The following is a 27,742-nucleotide window of genomic DNA, read 5'->3' on the forward strand; positions in this document are numbered from 1 at the left end:
GGCTTCTGTGCCCAGGACCAAAAACGCAGATGCCCCGCAAAAACAGGTATTTTTGTATTTGATCATTTTGATGTGTCCACATAGTGTTTTGGGGCATTTCCTTTCGCAGGCACTAGGCCTACCCACACAAGTGAGGTGCCATTTGTATCAGGTGGCTTGGGGGAACGCTGGGTAGAAGGACATTTGTGGCTCCTCTCAGATTCCAGAACTTTCTGTCACCAAAATGTGAGGAAAAAGTGTTTTTTGGTCAAATTTTGAGGTTTGCAAAGGATTCTGGGTAACAAAACCCGGTGAGATCCCCACAAGTCAACCCATCCTGGATTCCCGTAGGTGTCTAGTTTTAAAAAAATGCGGAGGTTTGGTAAGTTTCTTTAGGTGCTGGCTGAGCTAGAGGCCAAAATCCACAGCTAGGCACTAAGCAAAAAACACGTCAGATTTCAATGTAAAAATGTGATGTGTCCATGTTGCGTTTACGGTCACGGGCATTAGGCCTACCCACGAAAGTGAGGTACCATTTTTATCGGGAGACTTGGGGGAACACAGAATAGAAGAACAAGTGTTATTGCCCCTTTTCTTTCTCTACATTGTTGCCTTCCAAATGTACGACAGTGTGTTAAAAAGACTGTAATTCACATGCTAGTAATGGGACATCGGAATTCAGGCGTGGAAATACCCACTGCTTCTCAACACCTTATCTTGTGCCCATTTTGGAAATACAAAGATTTTCTTGATACCTATTTTTCACTCTTTATATTTCAGCAAATGAATTGATGTATACCCGGTATAGAATGAAAACTCATTGCAAGGTGCAGCTCATTTATTGGCTCTGGGTACCTAGGGTTCTTGATAAACCTACAAGCCCTATATATCCCCATATTCAGAAGAGTCTAGCAGACGTAACGGAATATTGTTTTAAAAAATCTGACATCGCAGGAAAAAGTTACAGAGTAAAACGTAGAGAAAAATTGCAGTTTTTTTCACCTCAATTTCAATATGTTTTTATTTCAGCTGTTATTTTCTGTAGGAAAACCTTGTAGGATCTACACAAAAGACCCCTTGCTGAATTCAGAAGTTTGTCTACTTTCCAGAAAGGTTCAGCTTTCCAGGATCCAGCATTGGTTTCACACCCATTTCTGTCACTAACTGGAAGGAGGCTTAAAGCGCAAAAAATAGTAACAATGGGGTATGTCCCAGTAAAATGCCAAAACTGTGTTGAAAAATGTGGTTTTCTGACTCAAGTCTGCCAGTTCCTAAAAGCTGGGAAGATTGTGATTTTAGCACCGCAAACCCTTTGTTGATGCCATTTTCTGGGGAAAAACCAAAAGCCTTCTTCTGCCACCTTTATTCCCTATTTAAAAAAAATATATATTTTTTTTTACTGTATTTTGGCTAATTTCTTGGTCTCCTCCAGGGGAACCCACAAAGTCTGGGTACCTCTAGAATCCCTAGGATGTTGGAAAAAAAGGATGCAAATATGGCGTGGGTAGCTTATGTGGACAAAATGTTATGAGGGCCTAAGCACGAACTGCCCCAAATTGCCAAAAAAAAGGCCTGGCACCTGAGGGGGAAAAGGCCTGGCAGCGAAAGGGTTAAGGAGGAGCACATTTAAAAACACTAGGAAAACATGAATACATTTTAAAGATTTACTTTTAAAATCAAAATCCTATCGTAGTGCAGATGATATGAATTGCTAGTACAATAAAAACAAACAGAATTGTAACTGCAACATTTATTAAAAGTATGAGCAGAAAGAAAAATTCTGTCATATTGACTGTGTATTCTATTACAATCCCACCTTCATCTCTTTACTTACTTAGTTAATCGGAGCATCAAAGCAAGGCCTAATACGAGTCTCAGGTGGTTCACACCCAAACACTGTTTAGTTATTTGTCTTTAAGGTCAGAATAATAGCAAAATCTTCCATTCACATTTGCGCTTACAGCTGGACTGATAAGCTCAGCAAGTGAAGACTGAATGCCTCCCCGTATACTTCAGAAAGGATGGATGATGCAATTCAGCTGGACCTATTACCCATGAGAGAACAACAATTAGAAGCCATTCAACCTCCATTTTTTCTTTTTGGCCCAAATGTTATGCCACACCTACGTCTATTCTACTGTTTTACTGTTTGTATGAGGTCAACTCTCATTCTGACTTTTTAAAAATTAGTCCACCCTATTTCTGAGCTGCCTCCAATCGTTCTCTGCCTTTGTCTTCCCTTCCACCCTAAGTCTCTCCATTGCTCTCTGCATCTTTTGCTTTCCCTCTTTTGGACTCTTCAAACTTCTTGTTCAATCAGTTCTTTCTCTCGTTCTGTCTTTCTCTCTTTCTTTCGTCCTCATTATAAGGGACTCTTAGCCACACCAATCTGCTGTAGTAGTTTCAGTCATTCATTTGTTAGCTGTCACAAGTGGCTCTCAAACATAACCAAGAGACCTTTCATTGGAAGATTGAATTTTCCCTCCACTTTTAGGTGAAGGAACACCCTCCTAACTGAACCCACTACATGTCCTCCAGCATGAAAGGCATGGAAATGTGAACAGTTCTTTTTGCATTTCCCTACACAAGACAACCACTTCCTTATTTCTGGCTGGTAAAGCTATGTGACAGGCCATTTGATGGGTTGTTTGTGTTGGGCTATGAGGGTTAGCTCCTGGGGAGACCTTATCACACACTGTGTCCTGCCGCTAGTAAACCTACTTTTTTATATGTATATGTGGTATGAACCCCATAGAAAAGGCAGGGAGCGCTGTACATAGCCGAAAGCAAAGTCACAGTCGACTTGTGACTGAAGGAGTAGGTGAGTGTTAAGAGCAGAAGTGGACTGTTACTGCATCATCATGTAGTTTTCTTTAAAGAGATGTGTCTTCAACTTTGTCATAAAGTGGAGCAGGGTTGAGACAATCCAGATGGAAGCAATTATGTCATTCCAGATCTTGGGTATTTAGATGGATAAGGTCTGTTGCCTTGTTTTTATGTTCAACCTAAAAATATCTATTGGGGTGTTATCAAGAAATTACAGTGAGCTTAGAGCCTCCCTGTTGCTTACCATTGGTTTGCTTTATTGTCACTCATTTTCTTGCCTTTTATTCTATGGCTTGTCTTTTCCGACTTGTTCCATCTTGTGTTTGTTTTCCCTCTAGATCTTAGACCCTTTACATCTTCTTGACTTGGGGCCACATGTACTATTGTATATATTTGCGACTTCCTAATTGTGACTCTTTGCGTCTCGCAATTAGGAAGTAAAAAAATGCGATGCACAACAGTGTCTCAGACACTGTTTGCGATTCCCAAATATGTTGCAAGACACCTGCCTCATTAATTTTCATGAGGCATGTCGCAATTTGCGACCCATTGGGAATGTCCGGCACTCACAGGGATGTTGGCCTCCTGGGGTCAGCAGACCACCACATCTGTGACTGCTTTTTTAATAAAGCAGTTTTTTTCTTTTTAAATGCAGCCCGTTTTCCTTAAAGGAAAACAAAATATTTTTTTTAAAAAATGCAAACTTTTAAATTAATTTTTTAAGAGTAGGCGGGGTCCATTGCCCACTGCCTACTCTTAAAAAATATTGGTGCCCCCATTTACAAAGGGGAAGTTGAAATAGATGGTAAACTGCAAATGTTTTGCGGCCGCATTCTGATCGCAAAACGTTCATACATCCCACTGCAAGTCAGTATTAGGAAGGGACGCCCTTGACACGCACCTTCCTGATACCAAATCACAAACCCTATTTTGTGAGTCGGTAATAGGTTACAGACTTGCAAAATTGAGTTAATACATGTCAGAAGGCCATTCAGCAGTTGCAAACAGTCCAATTTGCTGTTTGCAACTACTAAAGCTTACCTACATGTGGCACTAAGTGACTTGTGTCACTGTCCATGAGAACATGTGTTTTCCAGCTCTCTCCCTTGAGTGCTTCATATTTCTCCCTTAAGTATTTCTTCTCCTGCGTCCCTGTTTTGCTGTCACCCTTGTGTTCTGCTTGCTTTCTCGAGTGCTTCCCTTATGCTTTTCTCCCTTGTGCTTTTCCCCCACCCGTTTTGCTCTCTCACTCATGTGCTGCTCCCTCCCACCCACACCCGCTCCTACTTTTCCTTCCCTCTGCTGGAGTTCATAGGCATTGTGATGCATGTACGTGCCAATGGAATGACCCATATGCCTTTTCTTCAATTATATTTTAACAGTGTTGCACAGTATCGTCAAAACTCAGTTTACTTCTACCCCTGCCCTCATTGCTGTACAGCATCACAAAAAAGCCATTGGCAAAGCCAGCATGTTAGGTATGTCCCCCATATGTTTTGCCTGTGCCTTCTCCCCTCCTGTTTTCCTGAATTTGTTTTTGCTGACCTTATGACTCTGTGGACTTTACCAATACTAACTAGTGCCACAGTGCTTGTGCTCTCTCCCCTAAACATGGCAATATTGGCTTACACCCAATTGGCACATTTAATGTACTTGTAAATGCCTAATAAAGTGGTACTGCATTTACCCAGGGCCTGTAAATTAAATTCTACTAGTGGGTTCCTGCAGTAAATATCATGTAAAGTCCCCCCCCAAGGTGCCTCCTAGTACAAGTCTCAGGCCTGCCGTTGCAGCCTGTGTGCAGTTTCAAACTCAACTTGGCGAGATAAAGCTTCTACCAACCCTAAAGCTCACTTTTTACTACATAAGACCCTAAACAGCCCAACTGCGCCTGAGGAAGATCAGAAGAGGACTGAACGCTTTCTGGACCAGAAGAAGAACAGAAGAGGATTGGACCTCATGTCTGGAACCTGAGAGCAGCACTGAACGACTGGACCTGCCCTTTCTTGTACCAAGGGCAAAGAAGTAGACTCAAAGGTCATAAGTCTGTTGAAGCTACAGGATGCAGTGTATTTAAAAAGTTAGACATGTACTTTTAAGTTTTAAATGTCTTGGTAGCGAAAAACTCACAAATTTGTTTTTTGCTTCTGTGAGGCCTACCCCTCCGTAGCTTATTACATTTAATAATTGATAACATTTGTTTGGGAGCAAGTAGGGATGTCATGTTTGGTGTTGAAGGGATTGTAATTTAAAACTCTCTTTAATGGTAAAGTTGGATTTTAAGTCACAGTTCTGAAAATGACACTTTTATAAAGTTAGCATTTCCTAACCTGCAGCCTGTTTCTGGGTCATATGACTAGGTGTAGTTAACAGTTGGCCTTTGTGTATTCATCCCAGACACCTGCACAGTAGCGCACTGGGTGTGGGCAGAATGGGCCGTCCTTCAAAGCAAACCACTGCCTCAGCTCACACACAAAGAAATTTACTCTAGCCTTTTGTGACTGCAGACAGCCTGGGACCAGGGCAGGAAGGCAGAAAATCAAGACACTTATGTGGAGGGAAACTCCAGAAGTTTCTTACACTTTAAAACTGGCACCAGGTATAAAATTAGGACTCCAAGACCCACTCTTCAGTTCACTTCTCGACCTGCAGAAGCAGTCTCGGGGCACTGCCATGGTGCCTATTAATCTGCTGCTTGAGACATGCTTCTCTGCTTGAAACGAAGACTTCCAAAATGACTCCTAGGGCTAATTGGCTTGCCTCTTGATAAAATCCTGAAGGACAGAAAAGAACACAACCATCTTGAACCCACACCTGGACCCAGCCTGAGTGAGTCCTGACCCTTCATGTGGTGCACCTCCTGTCCTGGACACTTGAAAGTGATGTTAAAGGAGTCCAGATAGCTGAAATTCAAAACTTGGGATTGAGACAAGACTGGTACCTACCGGCTCACCGATCCACTCAAGGTGAATTGCTGGTCGGCCTTGCTTTGCAGTAGCTCGTGCTACGTTCTCCACAGCAGCAAAGTCTGCTCAGCAGCTCCTTGCAGAAGGGATATTCAGCCTCAAGGGGCCTTCAGCAGCTACAGCCTGTACCTTCGTCCCACTGGAGATTTTCAACTTCTATAAAAGTCTGAACTTAGAAATCTTCACTGTGACTTTGTTCAGCAGCTCCCTGATGACGAACACTCCTCCTCATTCATCGTCGGCTACTGTACTTTTCCTAACTTTACCTTCTCAGGCCTTTTTTTTCACAGAATTTCTTATAAGTCTGAAGGTAAGCAAAGCATAGCAAAACACAAACGCTGTGGGATAGCGTAAATGGATGGACGGAATGCGGAACCAATCAAACATTCACCCCCAGTCACAGATCTGGGTTTAATCCAGCCATTATTTTGCTCACCATGCCACCCCAGTTTGAACCCAGCCATATGCAAATCAGTCTTGACCCTGTTCCTCAAGGGAACAGTCCAGCCCGAACTGCCAGGCCAGGTTCTCCCTGGACCGGAAACAAGCATCCTGGGACCGGTTTCGGGGTTTCACCCCTCTTCAGCCAGGCTAGCTTGAATCCAGTGGCACAGTGAGCCTGGGACCCACGTCTGGGCATACCCGGCGTACTTAGGGCGGCAAAAGCATAGCAAAACACAAACGCTGTGGGATAGCGTAACTAGATGGACGGAAGGCGGAACCAATCAAACATTCACCCCCAGTCACAGATCTGGGTTTAATCCAGCCATTATTTTGCTCACCATGCCACCCCAGTTTGAACCCAGCCATATGCAAATCAGTCTTGACCCTGTTCCTCAAGGGAACAGTCCAGCCCGAACTGCCAGGCCAGGTTCTCCCTGGACCGGAAACAAGCATCCTGGGACCGGTTTCGGGGTTTCACCCCTCTTCAGCCAGGCTAGCTTGAATCCAGTGGCACAGTGAGCCTGGGACCCACGTCTGAGCATACCCGGCGCACTTAGGGCGGCAAAAGCATAGCAAAACACAAACGCTGTGGGATAGCGTAACTAGATGGACGGAAGGCGGAACCAATCAAACATTCACCCCCAGTCACAGATCTGGGTTTAATCCAGCCATTATTTTGCTCACCATGCCACCCCAGTTTGAACCCAGCCATATGCAAATCAGTCTTGACCCTGTTCCTCAAGGGAACAGTCCAGCCCGAACTGCCAGGCCAGGTTCTCCCTGGACCGGAAACAAGCATCCTGGGACCGGTTTCGGGGTTTCACCCCTCATCAGCCAGGCTAGCTTGAATCCAGTGGCACAGTGAGCCCGTGACCCACGTCTGGGCATACCCGGCGCACTTAGGGCGGCAAAAGCATAGCAAAACACAAACGCTGTGGGATAGCGTAACTGGATGGACGGAATGCGGAACCAATCAAACATTCACCCCCAGCCACAGATCTGGGTTTAATCCAGCCATTATTTTGCTCACTATGCCACCCCAGTTTGAACCCAGCCATATGCAAATCAGTCTTGACCCTGTTCCTCAAGGGAACAGTCCAGCCCGAACTGCCAAGCCAGGTTCTCCCTGGACCGGAAACAAGCATCCTGGGACCGGTTTCGGGGTTTCACCCCTCATCAGCCAGGCTAGCTTGAATCCAGTGGCACAGTGAGCCCGGGACCCACGTCTGGGCATACCCGGCGCACTTAGGGCGGCAAAAGCATAGCAAAACACAAACGCTGTGGGATAGCGTAACTGGATGGACGGAATGCGGAACCAATCAAACATTCACCCCCAGTCACAGATCTGGGTTTAATCCAGCCATTATTTTGCTCACCATGCCACCCCAGTTTGAACCCAGCCATATTCAAATCAGTCTTGACCCTGTTCCTCAAGGGAACAGTCCAGCCCGAACTGCCAGGCCAGGTTCTCCCTGGACCGGAAACAAGCATCCTGGGACCGGTTTCGGGGTTTCACCCCTCATCAGCCATGCTAGCTTGAATCCAGTGGCACAGTGAGCCCGGGACCCACGTCTGGGCATACCCGGCGCACTTAGGGCGGCAAAAGCATAGCAAAACACAAACGCTGTGGGATATCGTAACTGGATGGACGGAATGCGGAACCAATCAAACATTCACCCCCAGTCACAGATCTGGGTTTAATCCAGCCATTATTTTGCTCACCATGCCACCCCAGTTTGAACCCAGCCATATGCAAATCAGTCTTGACCCTGTTCCTCAAGGGAACAGTCCAGCCCGAACTGCCAGGCCAGGTTCTCCCTGGACCGGAAACAAGCATCCTGGGACCGGTTTCGGGGTTTCACCCCTCATCAGCCAGGCTAGCTTGAATCCAGTGGCACAGTGAGCCCGGGACCCACGTCTGGGCATACCCGGCGCACTTAGGGCGGCAAAAGCATAGCAAAACACAAACGCTGTGGGATAGCGTAACTGGATGGACGGAATGCGGAACCAATCAAACATTCACCCCCAGTCACAGATATGGGTTTAATCCAGCCATTATTTTGCTCACCATGCCACCCCAGTTTGAACCCAGCCATATGCAAATCAGTCTTGACCCTGTTCCTCAAGGGAACAGTCCAGCCCGAACTGCCAGGCCAGGTTCTCCCTGGACCGGAAACAAGCATCCTGGGAACGGTTTCGGGGTTTCACCCCTCATCAGCCAGGCTAGCTTGAATCCAGTGGCACAGTGAGCCCGGGACCCACGTCTGGGCATACCCGGCGCACTTAGGGCGGCAAAAGCATAGCAAAACACAAACGCTGTGGGATAGCGTAACTGGATGGACGGAATGCGGAACCAATCAAACATTCACCCCCAGTCACAGATCTGGGTTTAATCCAGCCATTATTTTGCTCACCATGCCACCCCAGTTTGAACCCAGCAAAGAACAGGCCCAATTCACTTTGAGTATTAGAAACCTCATCCTATCGCAGTTGGCCATAACTTTTGACTATACCCTGGTCTCACACAACTAGGTGTCTGCAATTAGCGCTTTGATTTTTTAAAATCTTTAATCTTTTAGGCAATATTATTCTCTTTGACTCCAGTTCTACTAATTGGATTTTTGTTGTTTTGATGTCAACTACTTTATTCAAATTTACTCAATTTTTCTAAATTGTTGTGGGAGTTTTATTTTGTTGTATTTTGACTTTATTACTGTTTTAGTGCTGCACACATTCTTTACACATTGCCTTTACCTTAAGCCTGACTGCTTTTGTGACAAGCTACAAAAGTGTTAAGCAGAAGTTTGAGTGACTTTTCGTGGTTCACCATTACAAGGATTGTGGCTGTTGCTTGAGAAGGGCTCATAACCCCCTCAACCAACAACCCAGTGTCCCACAGAGTACATCCGAGAGGGCATATGTATCGGCTTTTCCAATGCTTTTATTACTTATTCTTTTGTTTGCACTTCTTTATTTCCAGCTGATGGTGTCCTGGCTTCATATGTGCTGAAAGCCACTGGTGATGGCGAGCTTGACAGCCAGATAGGCAGGAATGCAAGTTATATTGTCTTTGCCAATGATGCAGATGTTTTTTAAGATGGCGCAGACTGGCAAGGGCAGATAGTGGAGTTCCATCAGGGTAAAGATGTTGTGGTCATATTTTTTCAGGCCCTTGATGAGGTATCAGGAGGGAGAAAACATCTTAATCTGTGGTCAGGAGGGCATTCTCTTTGATTTTATGGTAGCTGTCTTCATGTTGCAGGGTCATTTTCTTCTATCAGTCCTTGTTTTGTACAAGCCAAGAGTGTTTTAAAACCGTCACTATCCAGCAAACAGTGCCCATTTAGTGTTACACCTTTTTGAGTTGGCTCTGCCTCTTCACTACACCATGGCTCTTTGTCCATAATCTCATTTACCTCAGAGAACAGTCCAGGTCTGGTAAAGACCAAGTGAGTGACCATCAGAGTTGATGGAGCGCATGATTCAGTTCTCCCTCTCTTGGACACATCCTTAAGGCCCAGCCACTGCTTAGTGAGTGTGGTACATAAGTGTTCCACAGCCCACAAATAGGGATGGCGAACTTGAGGAGCATAGCTCTTTTGATTTCACAGGGGAGGCTGCAAGGCAGGTACTCAGTCTTCAGTCTCTTCAGGTTACAAGCGTACGCTTGTCAGTCAGTCCCCTTTTGCTCCACACACTTTTATTCATCATCAGATGCTGCTACATCTGCAGAGCCTCCTAGTGCTTTGTAACCATTTCACTCCTACTGCGAGGGAGATTATGGTTCAACTCCTTAGGGAGGTTTATGTCTTCTGCCAGTAGTGCTCCTTATAACTCCCTCACCATTGTCATTCAGAGACACTTAAAAACTAGCTGTCTGACATAATGAAATCCCTGTCAAACTCAACGTACACCTGTCCTTGCTCTAAATGTCTATATGCAGCACATGCCAGAATTCAGGATTAAAAGTGCAGAAAACCCAACTTCCCCTTATATTAAAAAACACAGGGGCATGAAGTGAATGAACATGCCTTGGAAAGGATTGGGAGGTTTAATCCTTGGAGATACAAACAGAATGCTTGAGTGTCAAATCCTTCTGGACAGATCTGCTGGGTTTACATGTAACACTTTGGGGCACACTTGAAAGGCAGTAAACAGTATGGCAAGATAGTTGATGTCTGGCTATGTGTGAACCCTGCTTTGTCATACCAGACTTTTGTCTCTGGGGTCTACATATAACACTGGGGGGCTTGAAAGAAAGGGAAACAGAAAGTCCAAACAATTATTATGTATCAACTTTCTGGTTGCTTAAACATTCTACCTTTGTTATACCAGATATCTGTCCCTGAATTTATTGTGGGGCAGTAGCTGCACCAAACTGGACTTCATTTCTCAATGTGGAGGAAAAATAGGATTGCCATGGTACACTCCCTGCACACATTACCAGCCTGGGAGCCCAAGTTCAGCGTGGCCACAGACTTTGACCATCTTGAAAATATCCATAGTGGGTGGTGTTGGCCCCAGAAACTTTTGCCCGATTGGCTAGGGTGTACCCAGGAGTCATTCCAACCCACTAGCTCATGCCAGGCATACATGTAGCCTCTCATGGCACCCACTTCAGAACACTCTTGCACCTGAGGAAGATCCGAAGAGGACTAAATGCTTTCTGGACCAGAGGAAGTACGGAAGAGGATTAGTTCTGCTGTCTGTAACCTGAGAGGAGCCCTGAACGACTGGACCTGCCCTTTCTTGTGGCATGGACAAAGAGTAGACTCCAATGGTCATAAGGCTGTTGAAGTTAAAGGGATACAACAAGCTACAAGAGCCTTTGCTGCAACTGCCCAGCAGAACAGTGACAACTGGCCCTGCCCTAGACCCTGCTGCTGGCTTTGGCCTGACACACTGTGAGTCTCTAGGTCTCTCCCTTGAGGTCCAGGGGGTTTAGAGGTCTTGTTGTGGATTGGGACTTACTGGACTGAGTAAGAAGGTAAAATCTTAACCAGGATGAACCTGTTGGGTGTATCCAACTGGCAATCCATAGCGATCAACTTCAAATTTCACTTAAGTCCCGGTCTACTACAACCATTGACTATCACTGGTACTTTGCGCTTCTTGGCGCTATTCCTACCTAAAAATGTAATAATTCACATCTCCAGTTCTCCTTATTGGATTTTTGTCATTTTTTGTCATTCTTTAAGGGTTGAGCGCAAAGCGCTGTGTCCCTGTTGTAATCTCTCTGAGGGCTAATCACCACCCCCCTGTCACACCCGTCACTTTCATTTGTTTGTGGGCTTGCCATTTAAAATTTGCTTGAGTTCATTGGTGAAAGGCATGCCTTTTCTGGTGTTTAGCCCTCGTTGAGCGCACCAGCCAAGTACTGAAAACATCCGAGGCTCTGCGATTTCCGAATGGCTTCTGGACAGTTTTTTCTCTTTATTTCATAGGCAGTGCGATCTCGCTGGGCAGTAGTAGAGTGCTTTGCATGACATCGACCCTGTTACATGGATAATTGCACTTTTGCAGGTTACATAGATAATTGCACTCTTGCCGGTTACATGGATAATTGCACTTTTGCTGGTTACATGGATAAATTGCACTTTTGCTGATACCTTTCACTGTGAGCGCACTTCTTTTTCCTTTTGTGTCTCTCCTTCGCTCATGGTGTGGCACTTTGAATCGGCTCGTTATGTGAAGCTGTTTTATTTTTCATTTTCAGTTTATCTGTCAAGAAAACTCAGGTTAGGAGTTTACAATGCTAATGGCTCTAACTCGAGCAAACGCGAGACCCGTTGCACTGCAAACGCTTGGTTTATTGGATGTTACTTGAGCGTTCTAACTTGGTATGGGATTTTTGTTTGATGTTTTTACTTTAGTACTGTTTTGAGGCTACACAAATACTTTACACATTGCCCCAAGTTAAGCCTGTCTGCTCTGTGCCATAGCTGCCTGTGGTTTGAGCTCAGGTTTATTTAGCTGACTGCATGGGTTTACCTAAAAAGGATTATGATTATTCCTTGAGGTGGGTAGTCACCCTCCGCAATTAATAATCCAATTTCTTACAGCATTAAACATGGACTCTAGTACCCATCATCAGCATATAGCAAGGCGTCAAGCATTTATATCCCGAATCCGTGATGACTATTCATCTGTAGTTTTTATGTTGAAGATTGTTGGTACTTTTTTTCTACTTAAACAATGGCGTACAAATCCTATGTTTCAAAACATGCTTGGTGTTCAACCTGTTCAGTTAAAAAATTCATGAAAACCGAGCCTGATGGGAAGATTTCGTCTTCTGGGATTGGAGTTGCCAATGGATGATGACACAATGAAATGTACTGTGAAAAGTAGTTATTACAAGACCGTTTACTAATGAGGAATTATAGCAGAAGTGATATACAGTAAGGATCTAACGTACAGGTTTTCGATACAGCTATTACATGCACTCAAGTACTGTTACTTAATGACTACCTCCAACAGTTTGATCCTTTTTAGCAGAGCTCTGCGGCTGATTGAAACCACAGATTACCAGCTACAATGCTACGAACACGACACCACATTGCAGCCTGACAGGCAAAACATAAATTATTACTTCTTTAGAGACCCCTTAGGTGCATACAAACCCTCGCCTACGCATGGAATACGTCAAACAGTACACAAAGGAGTAAACTGCCCCCACAACATGTAAAGATAGAATTCTTTTATTTCATTTATTTCATGTTTATCATACTTGAACAGGGATGGACGTTTCTCTCTTAATGTTTTCCCTTTTAATATATTCCCCAGTTTCTTACCAGTCTTTTATCGTGATGGAAGTCCAAGCACATCTGGTGCTTCCTCATAGTAAATCAGACCAGAACAATTAGAATTATATTGGCTTTGAGCAAAAATACGATTTTCACTATTATGTTCCTTCCCGAGTTAAGAGAAACAAACTCTGTTATCAGTAGAGTTGAGATCAGATCTCAGATTATTGAGGGTGAAAGAATTGTGACTGTTATTGCACATAGCAGTTGATAGGGGAATGGGTTCAGGGGTTTGTTTGTTTGATTGATTTTGCAGTATACAAAAATGTAGTTATTGTTATTGAAAATGGTGCCTGTGTGTGTCTTTCTGAACTTCGGTGTCAGTGCGAAGGTTCAATAACATGCGCTTGGGGTGGTTTGGAAAGTGCAACTAACATGTTTACGTTTTTTAACCATACTTAGGGTTCCAGTAGCCCCTACCTGAGGCCACGCCATTCAGCCAGAGTGGATCCATGGAGAGAACAACTCATGGGGAGAACTAACACCGTCCGGTAAGAAACAAGTTATTGTTTTGTTTGTCACTCTTAAACACACCCCATTTCTTGGGTAGAAAGAAAATTCCCAAACATGTTTGTATCATGAAAACTTAACATTAATTCTGAAAGCCTTCTCCAAAAGACCTAGCCGCAAAAAGAGAAATGTACTGAGATTGGGGTGTGGTGGCAGTAAAACGTGATACATCAGCAAATGGACAAGTAGGTCCATGTCACAGTAGTAACAACAAAAAATGGCATCATACGGAACTTTACTTTTGAATTGCTTGGCTTCAATTTTGATTGTACCCAGAAATGATTTGTTTGACCCCTATGTAACGAGGTCCTGGTTCAGCGCTTTATCACACCAAGCTCGCACCTACAGTTGTAGTGGTATCTTCCTTCCTATTCAGAATGTGTTCTCTATTCTTCAGTTATGTTTCATGGGCGAGATTAGAAAGATGAACACATTTTCCCTTTGTGTAGGATTTCCATTCTGAAATCGGTCAATTTAAGAAATCAACCTCTCTTTCTGAAGGCCTTAATGTAACCATTGCATCCTGTCTAGATGCATTCTCCCTCCCCTCCCACCCATGCACTGAAGAGTATTTTTCTTTCTTACTAGCAGTTGTGCTCCTTGAGAGTTATTTTCTTATTGGGAAGGGCATCTTTCATGTAGCTTATGGGGTAGGGAGGCCGTTGTTGTTACACCTTTCGTGTTTTCGATCCCAACATCTGTAGGAATGCAATAAGGAGGAGATAACTCCGAGGGTCCAACAAAGGCTGGTCTGATGGTGTCCTTCTGTACGATTTTTCATTTGTGCTTTTCCTTTGGGTCCTGGTGGGGAAAAATCGAAAATCACGTTTAATGTTGTAATGCACATTTGCACAACGTTTATTCTGATGGACTGTTTACCCTGTGGAAACTTTACAAGATTACTTGTTGAGGAGAAAGAAAATACATAGACATCTGCCGCTCTTGTACCCCTGCGTCATCTCTGCTCTGTTTTGGTGAACGTGTAAAACACACCTTACCTGAAAATTCAGAGACATCAGGACCTACATTTTACACTCTTAGGCAGGTGGCAGATAGATGTATCTGTTTGTCAAAGGGCCAAGCTTTAGCAAATCATGCCACACTTGGATTAAGGAACCAAATGGTTTGTGGCTTAAAGATAGGAAAATCCAGTTGATGTTATTAGGGCCCAGACATGTTTTCAACTACCAAGCTTCCCGTTGAACCTCCTGGCATTTTTTGAGTTTTTTTGAAAATCAGCCATAGGGTCAAGCATTTAGACTTTGTCTGGAATGCTGACCTAAATCTAAAACAGATAACCATAAATTGATAGGAGACTGCTTGTTCAAGGAACAACAACTTCAAAGAGTTCTTTGTCTGCACTTCGATGCTCAAAAAGGGGGTGAATGCAGAAGTGTTCAGTTGCAAACTGTACTACTGCAATTTATTTTACTAGAGCCTCACATGAGGTGGAGTTGCATTGATTATGCTGAACACAGCATCATTCATAGATTTTGAATTGAAAAAAACAGGAATGTGTCACACCTTAGGCATTCTAGTCACTGCCTCAAATTAATGCTAGGTTGGTCTTAAAAATATTTTCCTTTGTTTTTAAGATATGGGACCACATTACCTGGCAGATACATTGTTATGGCAGTAACCTAGTTGGTCCATATGTTCAACAGATTTTTTTGGCTGGTGGTTCCTTGTGCACAGTATAAACAAGTCAAGAATAGCAAACATTTTAGTATTTCGCTGAATGTTGTAGAATCGCCTTCCAGTTCAGGTTCCACAAACAATGCTGTCTTTTAGTAAGGCACAGAAAATATGTTTGTTTAATTGATTATTGTGTATTCTAGGTTGCATTCCTTGATCGTACTGGCTCTAAGATACAGTTTGGACGTGGTATGGTCATCATACATAAATACGTACAACTTCTATGTGTAGCCCTGGGACCTTTTGTGAATTCATCAGAGAGAGGGAAAAGTACTTTAGTCATAGGTGTAAATTTACATGTATTTGTTTGTATATAGTACGCACTTCATAACTTAATTGGTATTAGGCACTCTTAAAAGAAGGATGGTGAGGTAACATTGAGCTCTTTTTGACACTTTTTCGGAGATGGCATTTCCAGCACAGGCAGTTTGGTTTACATGGACTGTATTGTACAGTAACTAATATAACGTAATACATTGATGAGTCGTAGGCTTTAATTGTGTGCAGCTTAATCAGTTTAGATTCGAGACATATTTGGATGTTTCATATGTGCCATGTTTCACTTGGTGGTAGATTGCTTACCTCCATTTGTTCAGAGGAATGGATCCAATGAATAAGGAGATCAGAATAGGCGGGTTTTCAGTTATGCTGTACGGAGCGTGACACAAGTGTTAAAGATCACTCTATTCCACTGGCGGGAGACAGTGGTAGAGAAGTTCCTCTCTTTTCTGCTCTTCCCTTTGGTTGTTTAACCCCCCGGATTGTTTGTTGAGAGCAGGCTGGGTAGGCGACGAGGCAGTCAGTACATGGGTGCTGGTCTTCTAGACACTTCTATCTTGCAGGATTCTAAATTGGATGGCGACTTTTTAAACTTGAATAGGAAGGATTGTTCTAAGCTATTTCATGTCTTAAGGTGGCATTACAACCATCCCTGATATTCCATATTCGTTCATGCATGTTGTCTGTGACATCAGTAGTAGGCCTGATGTGTGTGTGTGTGAAGTGTATGCAGGATTGAGTATATCCCTCCAACCCAGGGTATCATGAAATGTATTGTTTTGTTTCCCATTTATCTAATACCTAAATACATTCTCATGAATTGGTTTTATAATGATGCTCTAATCAATCAGTTTAGTGTTGCAAACCTGTCACATTCTTATATGAAGCCTCCCATAGTGTCAGACAGAAGCGGTCTCAATTCCGACTGCCTATGGTTTTTCAAGATATTTCATCATTTAGACCCTCGAAATTAATCATTTGTAGATCTACCTCTGTTCTTTGTTGAGTCCTTTCAAACAAAAGGGTATCTTCCTTTAATGCGAAGGTGGAAATAAGGACCAAAAACACATACTTGCGGATCGGGTGGTCTCTCTCCTTTGTTGTACTGTACACAAATTGTCTGGTAAAGACGCAACACCTCCACGACGAACACTTTCCTTTTCTTTTCTTTGAGCCAGTTTGGCTCTCCATATTCTAAATAATTTGTAATCTCATGAGTAAAGACACGCACGCCCAAAAGTAGTGAATTACAGTGGTCAAATCTACATTAAAATAGAGGCTTTAACTATTAACAGCAAAATGTGTGCTGGTAAAAACAGGCAAAATATTGTGTAAAAGCCTCATTGGTAGACACTAAGAGGAAGAAAGATGGTTCTCATGACAAGTGAGAGTCATTTTACCATCCAGAAAAAAACCTTTGTTAGAAACTGCAGGAGCTAGATCCAGTGGTGAGCCAAGTTGCTCCAGCCAACAGCCAGAAATAGGCTAAGTAACTGTAGGCTTACGGGAGCTAAAAAGAATCTCTGTCTTAGCCAGATTTAGCCAGTTCACCACTACTTGCATGCAATTTTGGAAACTGTACAGGGGGACATTAAGGAAAGACATTGACTATTCCAGCAAAAAGAGCAAGTGTGTAATTTATGCATAGCTCGTAAGTCTAAGACCAAATGATCGATCAAGTTGGGCCAATGGGTGGACATATAGATAAAAAGCATAGGGTCCAAGAAGAGCCCTGCGGTACTCCCCATTTTAAAAAGCATAGGGTTCAAGAAGAGCCCTGCAGTACTCCCCATTATAAAAACTTAGGCAGAGATAAAAATGGTTGTAGAGAGACTGTTTGCTGGCATTGTAGAAGATGGGAGTTAATCCTCTCCAGAGCCTCTCAGCCTGCGTCACAAACACTGAAAGGAGACAGCATCAAATACCTCGGACAAATCAAGAAGCAGCACCAGTGCAGAGAAATTACCTTGGTTAGCTAAAGTCTTTAGGACATCTAGCATGAAGACCGACACTGTTTCCGTACGGTGACCTGGTCTGAAGACAGATTGTTATTCATCCAGAATATTATTGATCTCCAAATACTGTGACAATTGCTTGTTCACTTTCTTCAAGGTCTGAACAGGGTAAAGATGCGCTGAAATTGGAGTATAATTACTCAGTATGGTAGATTCTGATTTTGCATTTTTTTGCTAGTGGTGTTTTTTTTCCAAACCTGAGGAACAACTGCTTGGGATAGAGATAAGTTGCAGATGCAATATAAGAAGTGTGCCACCACTGAGTTAGACTGTTGCAAAATGTTTGACGTGGTTGGATTAAGAGGAGAGCCTGAGGAGATGGAATTAGTGATGTTTACAAATTCCCCAAATGCCACTGGAGTAAATTCAATCAGTTTAAGAGAGTCAGAGCCATGCTCCACTGCTTTTGCATCGAGAGTATTCCCAACAGCTGCATTCAGCAAAGCAACAAATTTTAGAGATTTTTTTTCTTAAAATATGTTGACAAATTATTGCAGCGCGACTGTGAGTGCTCTATGATATGGGCTGTGCAGTCAGGTGAAGCTAGGGATTTAACTACCCACAAAAAAGCTCTCGAGTAGCGCTGCGGTCTTTAAGTATTTTCTCCATGAAATAGTTTGTTTTAATGGCTAAAATCTGTTTTGCATGGGGGCGTGACTTCGGAAGTGAAGATGGCGGCTGGGCTTTAGTTCTGCTGCAACTGCCTCATGAGAATCCACCATCATCCTGCCCGACACCGCAACGTACTAACCTCCCTGGGTTGTCTTTAGCGAAGGGGGTCTCCCGAGGGCCAGCCTGTGCCTATTTTGTGGTTCGAGCGGGGGCCCTGTGATGCACCGACAGCTGTGATGAGAGCAACGTAAGATAGCAGCTGACTTTGCACCTAGAGTCGAGGGTGTGGTATGAGACTGATAGAAGGGAGCAGTCACAGACCCTCCATCTCTGCTCAGAGAGGTGCACATGAGATGAACTTATAACCAATGCTGCAGGAGAACAGCAAGGTTGGTGACATGGCACTGAATGGCGGCTGCCCACCAGCTCCAGCGACACTGAGGTCCTTCCTGTCTGGAGGCTTCGGCCGACCCTGTTACCACCAGCCCTTCTGAGGGTGTGCTGCAGTAGCAGTAATCAGGGCCAACTGCTGCCACAATGAACTTGCCAAATTGCGCTGCTATATATTAGAGGTTTGTGTGGCAGCCCGGTGACCTGTGGCAGAGTGCCTCTCTCTAACTGCATCTGTTGTGGGATCGCGTGACCTGGAGCTCCCCACTCCCTGCCCTTTTGTCCTCGGATGCTCACGCTTGGCTGGTGGGAGTTGGGGACTGTAGCAGCTCTGTCACTTTGTGGGCCTTCTTGTGGGAACAGGGTAAGGTGGGCTGTGCCTGGCACAGAGCGTAATTCGGTACTGCACTGAGGGGGGAGGGTGCACCGCCCCAGACTGGACTGTCTGGCTTGCATAGGGGTGACCCATGGAATTAGTCCAGATCAGTTTTGCACTGCTGGAATTAGGTGGCGTCCGGCTGCTGAGGGAGAGATGATCACAGCCAAAGGAGGTGCTGATTAATAATGCGGAACCTGCATAGCCTCAACTGTAAGGGCCTTATGCTGCTTCTTGACTCACTCACCATCATATCTGTTCATTGGGGACTGGGTGCCACTGACTCTGAACGTGCTTGAGATGACCCTGCCAGAGGTGGGAGCTGGGTGCCAATTTCCACCGTGGCCCTACCTGGTGACACCTACGGTGGCCCCTGGAGGGCTTGTTGGTTGTGGAGGCTCCTCCCTTCCCTGTGCCCCCCACACCCCAAAATATATCATGGTCCATGGTTAGAGACCACCAACCCTGTTAATCTGCTCTGCTGCACCTGGTTGCATGTTTGGGATGTGGAGGGGAGGAGACGCATCTCAGGGGTGCCAGGGGTGATTGGATGCCCCTAGAGACTTCGGTGTGACTGACTATCAACACTGGTTGCTCGTGCTGCTCTAGAAGGGCAAGCATGCCAGCGATGGCATAATAATACTTCCTTGCCGCAGCCTTAGACCCACACCTGGAGATGAAGTGGGACAAGCCCCCAATGTCAGCGCAAATCAAAACCTAGAACTATCACTTAGGCACCTCTTCCTGTAACCAACGCTGCACAACATACAGACTTGGATTTCGTTCTCAAAGCCATTAAAGACGCGAGAGCAGCAGTGAAAACCAAGGTGATCAAAGTCTATGTGGATGTATCCCTACTGCACCTAGACCTCCACAATGTGGCGAGCAGGGAGATAGAGGCCAAAACCATGGTCTCTACAATGGAAGCCGAAGTGACGCCCCTTAAACTTCAAGTCTCCAAACTGATCTCCACAGCGGCATCCCTGGAAGAACAGGCCAAAAATACTGAAAGTTGGATCTGAAGAAATACCTTTTACTTTATTGGTTTTCCGGAAGGGTTTAAGGCTGCCGGAGCTGACTGTCTGTTAGACTGGCTTCGGCCCTGGGTCCTGTCTGAGAAACCTTGCTGTTTCGTGGTGGAGAGGGCGCATTGATCACTGGCCAAGTGCCCCATTCCTCCAAACCCTCACCTCCATTATAGCCCGCATCTTTAACCTTCGAGACCGGGACTTTATCCTCTGTGAAGTGAGAAACTATCAAGACTTGAACTTTCACAGTTCAAAGATTATGATGTTCCCCGACTATAGTAGGGTAGTTCAACAGTGTAGACGCTCATTTGAGGAGGTTAAACATAAATTCTGAGCTCTTAAGATTCAATATATGCTGCTCTTTCCAGCCCGCTTAAAGTTGATATTCAATTTGTCGACCTATTTCTTCAACACTCTGGAACAAGCCTGGGAATGGGCAACAGAGTAACAGGCAATTCGGCACCCTGGAAAGCTGGAAGCGGCAGAGTCACAGATGGGGGAGTGCATCCCAGGTCCATCATCTAAAAACATCCCCACTCACAGAAAGGGTGCTCTGGCCTGCAAAAAGGATATAGCTCACCCAGACCCCTCCTTCTGGGCACGTTGCTGATGCTCAGGATCTAGAGGCTTTGCTGTCTAATATTCCCACTCTTTTCAGAACTCAGACGGATGACTCCAAACACTAACGTGATCCTGGGTCTGGTGTGATGAACAGATCGGCTATGGTAACAAGCTGTTTACCTGTATTATAGACACATGCTGTTTTACTGCTTACAATTGTTGGTGCTCTACTCGGGTTGGGGAAGAGGAGGAGGGATTTTTCTATTACATAACCGAGACAAATAAAAATTGCTGTTGGGCAATAAGGATGTGGGGGGACTGGGAGGCCTGGACAATTTCCGAGACCCCTTATTAGTCCCTATATGGCTGGGTATTGGGTGACTAATGCTTCAAAGTTAGAAGTGTGAGGAGGGCAGGCAGTTGGGGCGAGGGGTGATTATTGTTGTTTTGCCATTTCAAATTACAGTTCTGCATAGTTGTCACACACTTTGCTTGTTGAACACACCTGCTTAGTTACAACACGTTGTACATCCCAGTTGCACCCGTCCTCCTGCAGACCCCGCAGCCTCCCTATTGGGGGGAGAGTGGACATTTTGATTCCCTTAATTGTATCACATGCTTAAGGTCCTTTCCTGAAAGTTAAATGGTCTCCTTGACCATATTAAGAGGTCAGTAGTCATGCTCCAAGAAACTCAACTCTTAGGCTCACAATGATCCTTTCTTGACCGCTTTAGCTATGGCCAGGTGTTCTATGTTGGTTTCTCCCAGGGTTCACGAAGGATGACAATCCTGTAGCACCAAGCCTTTCTGCTCTTGGTCTCTGCCTCTCACGTGGACACCGTGGGGAGATACTTAGGGACTGAGGGATTCAGCCTATGTCCCCTAGCGGAATCTGCAGTTGATGTTACAAATGCTCAAGGAACTCCTAGTAGCCTTTTCCACATAGACAAGTTTGGTGGTGGTAGCGGGGGTGACTTTAACGCAGTCCCCGACTCCATTCTAGACACTTATGAGCCTACTCGGCCAGGCCGAGGTGTGCAGTCCTGCCAACTCTCATTGTGTGCTGATTCAATGGGCCTGTGCAATAAATGGAGACTGCGGTTTCCCTCTGACTGGTCATATACCCATTCATCTGCGGTACATAATACATCACAGATAGATGAGGTCTGGCTTCCAGCCACTGATGTTCTCCTCTTGAGACAAGTCCAGATCCTCCCCTGAAGCATCTCTGACCATGCCCCTCTCCTTGTAGAGATGGGACCACTGCAAGGACCCTTACAACCTATGTGGTGACTCAACGCTTGCCAGCTTGTGAATCAGGACGGTGCCAACTTTGTAGAGGAGGAAACTGGACAATTCTTTAGAAGTAATTGCACTACTGTTAGTTCTGCTGGGACCCTATGGGCTTGTACCAAACTCACAGAGGCCTGATCAATGGCTGCATTGGGGTAAAGAGGCACAACATGTGGCACAAGTGATGGCTTTGGAAGACCATATCCTCTCTGGAGCAACAAACATTTTTCTGCCCATCTGAAGATATTACTTATCAGTTGGAACTGGCCAGATCTACATTAAAGCAGATTTCCTTTGAAGAAGTCAGACAGTGCTGGAGGGCGTCGACCCAATGGGTCTGTGAACTATGGAGACAATTCTAGTAAACTCCTGTACTGTCTGGCAACTAAGGAAGCATCATCCAGAATTGTGCTGTCCATCCGTGATGTCCACTGTGACCTTTACAAATGCGCGCCCGAGGTTGCCCAAATATTTGCAGATTATTACCGAACATTATACGCGGTGACACCTGTGCTTCCACAAGCACTGGTATCTCAATTACTGGAAGAGAGCCCCCGCCCTCAAATTCCTCACCCTCACCCCCATGTTTGGCCCGATACCGGGACCAACCGATCATGGTGGACGTTAATGAAGCCATCTCTGACCTGGCTCCGGGTAAAACACTAGGCCCGGATGGATTTCCGAATGAACTTCTTAAAGGATATCAGTACTTTATGTTTCTTCCTCTTGTAGCACTCTACACAGAGGCAGCAATTCATTGATCGTTCCTTTCAGAACTTGACATAACCACTATTGTTGTATTACCAAAGGCCGATCAACCCACGGACTCTGCTCCTCGTATAGGCCTATTTCCCTGATAAACGCCAACATCAAGGTCTTTGCTAAGGTCCTCGCATCTTGATTGTCCCAGGCCCTGCCCTGTCTAATCCATCCGGATCAGTGTGGGTTCATGCCCAAATAGAGTACCAACAATTGTATTCGGATGGTGGAACTTGTCTTATTTCAAGCATATCGTCTTACCGGCCCAATGACCTTGCTACTAATTGATTTTGAAAAGGTCTTTAATACCGTAGCATGGGCCTTTTTCAATGCTGTTCTGAGCGGTGCGGGCTTTGGGCCTTACATTCATAGGCTTAATGGCCTTTTATACGCTGCTCCTACCGCACAGAGTCCTAGCTCCACCTTTTCAAATCCACAGAGGCACCAGACAGGTCTGCCCTGTCTTCGTATTGGGGATTGAACCTTTGGCATGACTCATTAGATATGATGCCCAAATACAGGTCTGGTCCTGGGGGAAAACCTCGAGGAGCGCATAGCTCTCTATGAAGGTGACAACTTTTTTTTTTTTTGGCGATTTGCAGTCATTAGGCCCAAGATGCCTTGAGAAGCTTCACCTCTGTGGTGAGGTCTCTGGCCTGCGTGTTAGCATGTCCAAGTCCCTGTTAGTGCTGATTGAGGGGATCTTGGTGTCTCAAAATCCTGGTGTGCCTTCTTTCCTTTAAATACCTAGGTATTTATGTCCCCTGCCTCCCAGAACCGGCATGGAATCTTAACTTTTAGCCCTTTATGAACGGACTGACCAGGGACCTGTGGAGATGGGGTTGGTTGCATGTAAACCCCTGGGTGCGAGTAGCATTGTTTAGAATTGTATGTTTCCCTCACTTCTTGTATGTCCTTGTGAATTTCCAGCACCCACATTTCTCTGAGATGGTTCTAGAGACTGACGTCGAGGACGACAGCCTTTTTCAGAACTGGGGTCATCACCAGGTGGCCTTTAGGAATGCCAGAAAATCTCCACTTGACAGAGGACTGGGAATGGCAAACCTCTATGGGTATTACCTCGCTCCGCAAACTGCAACAATAAATGACTGGTTAATTGGGGGATGAGACGATCATGCATACCGGGTAGAGCTACACATCCTAGGACTGGATGATCTCCTGGCCTTGCTTTACATAACCCCAATTCCTCAGTCTCTCCCTGACTGCACCCAGGTGACCTTGCTTTCCTGGGAAGCAGCACTTCGGTTCACTAATTGGGATTGCAAACTCACTGGATTTGCGTTGTTATGGCGTGGTACGAGGTTACACCAGGTTGTGGGTCTCAGAGGCTTTACATGTTGGGACAAAATAGGAATCTGGAGGACATCTGGAGTGGTGGTGCGCTGAAGTCGTTCCAAGCCATATAGGAACATTATCAACTTTCCCTTACACTATTATACCATTATCTGCGCCATGCCTTATCAGACCATATACCCGTAAATACCCAGATTCCTGAATTTAACACCATCAAAGCCAAGCTTTTGCTGGGGAGACTAGCAAAAGAGCTGTTGCTAGGATCTACTGCTCATTGACTGTCCATACTCCAGACCGCTTCTCTGTCCTACAGCAGAAGTGGGGGGTATCAGTGGGGGAGTTGGATGATGACAAATAGCATGAGGTTTTTATGTCCTCTAGGAAATTGGTAATCTCATCGTGTCTTCGCATGGTTCAACTCAACTACTTACATATGGGCAACCAGACACCCCAGAAATTAGACTACGCTGGTGTAACTCGTTGGGACTTCTGTGCTCGATGCTCCCTCATTGAAGCTGTTTTTTCCATATGGTTTGGACGTGCCGGGCACTGACTCCCTTCTGCTGAAAACTGGGACATGAGATCTCTATGGTTCTTGCTTGTCACGTTGACCTTACCCCAAGGTTTCACTATCTGATTCCTTACATTAGAATTTCCTGGTGTCAGCTTGGAATCCAGAATTTTTTGCTTAGCAGTACCCTGCGCACGCCATCGGTTGGCGTCATTTGGATCTGCGTTGCGTCAGCGGCGGCATTGGAGCAGTCTGTGACGTCATGGTCACCTATGAAGGCAACACCCTGGCACACGTACATTAGTTCTTTTCCTTCCGGGTCGGTTAAGCGCAGGTCCATATTCGAACTACCTTCTGCCTTTTTTGGCAGGCCTTTTTTTCAACTTTTTTGTCAAAGCTTTTTTAAGTCTGTGTGAGGACGACATCGAGGAAGATGGGGTTCAAGCTGTGTGGTGCATGCCATCGCTCCATGTCGGTGATGGGCCCCATTAGATATGTCTCTTATGCCTTGACGGAGACCACGACTTGAAGTTGTGTTCCGACTGCCGGGCCATGGCCCCGAAAGCTTTGAGAGAGTGGTCTCCGAAGCTCATGGTGGCCCAGCAGTCGACTTCGGTTGGTGCGACTCCTAGGAGGTCACGGTCCCGATGAAGGTGGAGGTCGCGGGACCGCTCCAGGAGCCTCAAGTCCTCATCGTCGCACTCGAGGTCCTCTGGGCACTCAGGGAAGAGGCACAAAAAGTAGTAGTCTAAGCGGACTTCGACTTCACAATGCCTGTCGGCCGACAAGTCATATTGAGAATGTCAACGTTCCAGGCACGGTTCCGCAGAACCGATGCCAGGGCCGACTTCAAGCCTCCCCCTCCCTCCCCCCTTTCCAGGAGCCGGAGTGACCCCGCTCAACTCAAGATGTTTTATGCCTCCATGCGCCTCATATTTGATCGGGACGTCCCCGCTGGCGCGCCTTTGGGCCCCAAGGTGGTCCGCAGGGTTCTCCATCAGATTCCATGCCAGCGGCTTCATCCTCTGCGCCGTTGGGAACTCCTGGATCTGATACTGGATCTGGATCAATGCCGAGTGTGCACAGTCGTCCTCCTCGGGCGTCTTTTCTGGCGACGACGCCCCCTGCTCCACCGGCACCCACCGGTGGTGCGAGCCCCATCCTCAGTTGGCGAGGAGAGGGTAGCCCAGATCACCTTTAATGTGACAGAATCTCCTTCTAAAATGCCTGTATGGGGGCATGTCCACCAGGTATGAATAAACATGCACAGTCGGGTCCAGAGAGAGAACAAATACACAGAAAGAGAGCAAGGGAAGCAAGGCTAACCCACACCGCTTCCCAAAAAAAACTATATAATCACAAAAGGTGTGGGGTAGTGGGAACAGGGGGTAAGACTGGGTTAGTCTTTTAACCAGTGTCTGGTTATTTTAGGTTGCTTGATATGGGGTGCTGTGTTGACCTACAGGAATGGCAGGGGATTTTCCTTTACGGACTAGGTGGTCTCACACACATAGTAGTGTCATGCTTCATCATATGACCACCTAGCCCCACCTAAGTAAGATGATACTACTCAGGCGGACTCGACCTCTGGTTAAAAGAACCAGAGGGAGTGCTGAAATTAAATTGACTGGATAATTACAGTGATCCAGAGGGGGTGAATAATAAAATTACCTAACATGTCACCGGTGGCTCTTGTTAGTTTTAATAGTGGTGCATGTTGGTAAGACTAAAACTAAGGGGAAAGGCTCGTTAGAGGATAATGTCTCTTGGAGTCTAAAAAGGGGTTGTACATGACCAACATGTTTCTGCCCTCACTAAGTCCTGGTAGGTCAGGGGCATTCGTCAGGGTCGGAGCACGTGTAATAAGTACGGTGCTCAAAGTAAACGTGTGTGTCCTACCTGAACAGGTAGTTCACGGTGGGGTAGGCCCCGGAGCTGGGGGCGTATTGCCTCTGGTCTGGCTAGAACCGGGGGGGGGGGGTTTTCCCTTGTAGTCACACTCACGCCAAAGGGAATACCATGGGGGTTACCTACGTGCCGGAGCCAGGCCGCTCTGGTCCAGAGAGAGAAACACTTTGCCAGTTATGTTCTGCAGGACTTCCTAGTGTGAGAAGATTTATCCGCAGCCCACCACCATGAGGTTATGGCTTGTATGTCTATTCTAAGTTAAGGAATCTGCAGCTAGAACTCTCTATCAGATAAACAAGTTACTTACCTTTGGTAACACATTATCTGATAAATCTAGCTGCAGACAAATTCCTTATGCCCACCCATGCCTTCCTGCACTGCGGCTATGTCTAATAGAGTTAGGGTTTATCCCTTTCAGGGCCCTAGTTTTTGCACAGACGAACTGTTGGTTCTATCCATGACTCTGCGCTTCTGGCATGGAAGTCCGTGGGCAAAAGAACTAATGTACTCCCGCTGGGGTGGTGCCTTTATAGGCAACCGTGACTTCACGGACGGCTCTAACGACGCCGATGACGCCAGGCAGATCCAAGCGATGCCACCCAATGGCACGTGCAGGGTACTGCGCAGCAAAAAATTCCGGATTCCAAGCTGACGCCAGCAAATTCTAAGGTAAGAAATCTGCAGCTAGATAGTCTCTATCAGATAATGCATTACCAAAGGTAAGTGACTTGTATGTTGGATCTTTTGGATGGGTTTGGCAGACTACAAATGGAAAGGACTTTTTTTGAGGTGGTTACTTTAGTGGCCAAATGAGACATTGCCTGCAACTGGAGATCGTCAGTGCCCCTTTCACTGGAGATGTGGCAGAAGGGTTTGGACTGGTGTGCTTGCCAGGAAAAACTGATTTATGAGACATGGGGATGCCCCTGGAAACACATTATGATTTAGGATGCGTGGTGGACGTATCATGGGCTTAATGTGGGATCTTAATATTCTATCTGCAACTATTGTGTACCTACTGCATAGGCGTGAGCTTTTGTTTTATTGTATGTTGATATTGCTGAAAATTAATAACATTTGGTTATCAAAAAACAAAATCTGCTTTGCATAAGATTTAATGCTTCTCGAAGTTTGCATTTAATCACAGGATGATAGGCTTTGCTCCACTTCCATTGTATTGCCGAAGAGGTACACAGAGCATCAGATATCACAGTTGGTATTGATTTGTCCTTCAGAGTAATGAGAATCAATGTTGGATAAACAGCAGGTAAAATGTTGTGCCGGTTACCTGTATTTTTCACTTTATGTGGCACATTTGAAATGATCATGCTTTGCATTTTCCACTGCCAAACACAACATTGCTGTAAGGTGTAAGGTGATGGTTCTCCCTGTGCTTAAGGTTATGAATAGCAACTCTCGCACCATTATCATCTCACCCCTTAATTTTACTAAATTGGAGATAGAATAGAAAGT

The 27,742-nt window shown here is 45.4% G+C and overlaps 1 protein-coding gene across 5 annotated transcripts in view; it reads left to right on the forward strand.

Annotated features, from left to right (window-relative positions):
* The window catches only part of CDK17 (cyclin dependent kinase 17), a 410,092-nt gene that overhangs the window by 143,878 nt on the left and 238,472 nt on the right, over nucleotides 1-27,742 (forward strand). For all 5 annotated transcript variants that reach the window (XM_069229533.1, XM_069229534.1, XM_069229532.1 and 2 more), the window contains one exon: nucleotides 13,421-13,509. The gene's annotated coding sequence lies outside the window, so the exon portion shown is untranslated. The remainder of the gene's footprint in view (nucleotides 1-13,420; nucleotides 13,510-27,742) is intronic.

The sequence above is a fragment of the Pleurodeles waltl genome, chromosome 4_1, assembly GCF_031143425.1.
Source record: "Pleurodeles waltl isolate 20211129_DDA chromosome 4_1, aPleWal1.hap1.20221129, whole genome shotgun sequence".
In the NCBI taxonomy this organism is placed as follows: Eukaryota; Metazoa; Chordata; class Amphibia; order Caudata; family Salamandridae; genus Pleurodeles; species Pleurodeles waltl.